The 3,431-nt window shown below is 38.1% G+C and overlaps 1 non-coding gene across 1 annotated transcript; it reads right to left on the reverse strand.

Annotated features, from left to right (window-relative positions):
* Positions 1–200: 200 nt before the first annotated feature.
* LOC129291920 (small nucleolar RNA R71) lies at positions 201–307 on the reverse strand. The gene has a single exon (XR_008588814.1). It is a non-coding gene; the product is annotated as a small nucleolar RNA R71 (small nucleolar RNA).
* Positions 308–3,431: the final 3,124 nt, after the last annotated feature.

The raw sequence follows: 3,431 nt of genomic DNA on the forward strand, positions 1-3,431 counted from the left end.
ATACTCTCCTATTGGTTTGTGATACTATGAAGCCTATGCATGTAAATGTTGATGATGTTCAAGCTAAGGCTTTTGTATTTTCTCTTGAAGGTTTAGCAAAGGAGTGGTATTTCAACTATCCTTCTTATGTGAAAGTAAGCACATGGGCCGAGCTAAGAAGACTCTTCTTAGATAAATTCTTTCCAAATTCCAAGGTCACCAATTTGAGGAAGCAAATCTATGGGGTCCAACAAGGAGAGGATGAGAGTCTCTATGAGTATTGGATTAGATTCCAAGGCCTTTTGGCTAAATGCCCACACCATCAAATTTCTAGTGAGAATTTAGTCCAATATTTCTATGAGGGCTTGATTCCAAGAGACAAAGTTAACATTGATGCTGCTAGTGGTGGATGCTTGATTGACCTCACTTCCTTAAAGGCTTGGGAACTAATTGACAAGATGACTTCAAGTGGTGCTCAATACTCTATAAGGGAAAAGAGAAATGTGAATATGGTAGGTTCTTCAATTCTTAATGATTCATATGTGGACTTGCTAGCTGCCAAGATTGGGAGAATGTTGGCTCCACAAATATCTCAAGTGAGCAATGTAAGTACTTCTCAAGCACTTGTCCCTTATTCTTGTACTTTTTGTGACTCACCTATGCATGTAGAAAGCAATTGTCCTATTAAGTTTGAACAAGTAAATGCTATCTACAATGGAAAACAATCCTATGGTGGGAGGCAAAGGCAAGGAGCTTATTCTAATACTTACAACCCTTCATGGAGAGACCATCCTAATTTCTCCTATTCAAATCCAAATGTGGCTTTACAAGACAATCAACAAAGAGGATCCTATCAAAACACCTTTGGCCGTGACCCTCCACCTCATTTGTCTCAAGGTAGCTCTTCTCAAAGCTACAATCCAAGTGGTAATTCTCTTGCACCTTTTCTAATTCTTATAGTGATAGGAGGCTTGTTCCAATTGAGAGTTTTCTAATTCAAACTCTTCTAATGATGTGAATGTGTTACGTAAGCAGTTGATTGAAATGAACTCTTTGTATAAAAACATGTATGATGGCTTAGGGAACAAGGTAGAGAGTATGGGCAACAAGTGTGAGAACATGAACTCTAAAATTGATGCCCTTACTTCTCAAATGAATATGCTTGCTAACCAATTAAGTGCAACCAATGCTCAAGCCTCTACATTACCATCCAACACCATTACTAATCCTAAAGCTAATCTTAATGCTATCACATTAAGAGTGGCGAGGAGTTGGGAGAAAGAGTGCAAGAAGACAAAGGACAAGAGAAGGCCGAGAAGCCCTCCTTAAATTCTTCAATTGATGTTAATGTTTCTAGTTCTTCTTTTGCTCCTAATAATGCATCTTTTTGTAGAGATGATGAGGATGAAAACATTAAGGAGATCATATGTGAGCAACCACCATCTAAGGTGAAAAAGGGGACTATGGCCGAGTTGTTTAGTAAGGAAAAAGAGGGAGAGGCCGAGCAAAGTAAACAAGAAAGGAGAGTTCAAGGAAGGAAGAAGGAAAGCAAAGTCAAGAGATTATGAAGAAGCTTCCTTTTCCACAAGCACAAGTGATCCCTAACCAAGTGAAAGGACAATTTGATCAAGAGGTATATGATTTCTTCCATAAGATTCATGTTAATGTACCCTTGATGGATGTAGTTAAGAACTTTCCTAAGTATGCCAAATTTTTGAAAGATTGTTGTATAAATAAAAGAAAATTTAGGCCTAATGCAAGGGTACAATTACCCTCATCTGTGAGTGCTATCATGAAGCCTCAACTCCCTATAAAATGTGAGGACCCTGGTTCCTTCACAATTCCATGCAAGATTGGCAACACACATTTTTCTCATGCATTGATAGACTTAGGTGCAGCCATTAATGTTATACCTCTTTCAATTTATCATGCCTTGAGTCTTGATTGCATACATAAGACACCTATGATATGCCAATTAGCGGATAGAAGTGTTAGAAGACCACATGGAGTAGTAGAAGACTTGTTGGTTTGTGTTAAAGGTCTATTATTTCCTGTGGATTTCTATGTGCTTGATATGTCAAAAGAAGGGAGTGGGGATGATATTTTGATTTTAGGAAGGCCATTTATGAGGACTGCCCGTACATTGATTGACATGGAAAAAGGTAGTTTGATTTTGAAATGTGGAGAGGATCATGTTATTTTTAATATATATAAGCAATGAAACATCCTTTTGAGGATTATTCTTTGTTAGGTGTAAGTTCCATTGAGTTATTGCTTTATGATACTTATGAGTCTCACATGCTTGATTCTTTCTCACATGTTGATGATGATTTATCTCTTGTTACTACTACATGTATTGATGGATGTAGTTGTCCTATTTGTTTAGAGATTGATGCATGCTTAAATGATGCAACTACTTCTTCTCATGATTTGTTTAAAATATCTCCTATGCTTGATCTTGAAATGCTTGAGAAGGGTATATCTTCTTGTGTTGTAGGTACTAAAGCCATTAAGGCCGAATCTATGAGTTTTTCTCTACTCAAGCTTGATGTTCTTAGGATTCCCAAGCTATTGGAGGAAAATTCTACACTTTCACATGTCGAGGGGTGGCTCAAGTCCAAGCACTTGAGGACAAGTTGCAAGAAAAGGGGAGGCTATAAAGAAAGAAGAGGAGAAATCAAAAACAAGTGAGAAGCCTAAAAGACAAGAGAGTACCATGGAATATTCCACCAAATTAGACTTAAAGAAGCTCATTCCCTCTTGTGTAGAGCCACCTACCTTGGAGTTGAAGCCTTTACCATCCAATCTCAAGTATGCATATCTCATTGAGAATGAGAAGCTTCAGGTAATAATTTCTAACTCTTTATCTCTTGAGGAAGAAAATGCATTACTTGATGTGTTGAGAAAGAACATACATGCTATTGGTTGGACTTTGGCTGACATTCCTGGTATTGACCCTATTGTGTGCACACATAAAATTTTTCTTGAGGACAATGCTAAGCCCATTAGGCAACCACAAAGGAGACTTAACCCATTGATTTTAGATGTGGTAAAGAAAGAGGTTATTAAGCTACTTAGTGCTAGGATCATCTATCCTATAGCTGACAGTGAGTGGGTGTCTCCAACCCAAGTTGTACCTAAGAAAGGGGGGATTACTGTGGTAAAAAATGAAAAGGAGAGCTTGTTCCAACTAGAGTTCAAAATGCTTGGAGAGTGTGCATAGACTATAGGAAGCTCAATAATGTGACTAGGAAGGACCATTTTCCTTTGCCTTTTATTGATCAAATGCTTGAGAGATTGGCTTCCAAGTCCCATTATTGCTTCCTAGATGGGTTTAGTGGGTATTTTCAATTCCCATAGCTCCTAGTGACTAAGATAAGACTACCTTTACATGCCCCTTTGGTACATTTGCCTATAGGAGGATGCCTTTTGGTCTTTGCAATGCACCTGGT

Source organism: Prosopis cineraria, unplaced genomic scaffold, assembly GCF_029017545.1.
Source record: "Prosopis cineraria cultivar Desert tree isolate PC_DT_omini unplaced genomic scaffold, ASM2901754v1 PC13, whole genome shotgun sequence".
Taxonomy (NCBI): Eukaryota; Viridiplantae; Streptophyta; class Magnoliopsida; order Fabales; family Fabaceae; genus Prosopis; species Prosopis cineraria.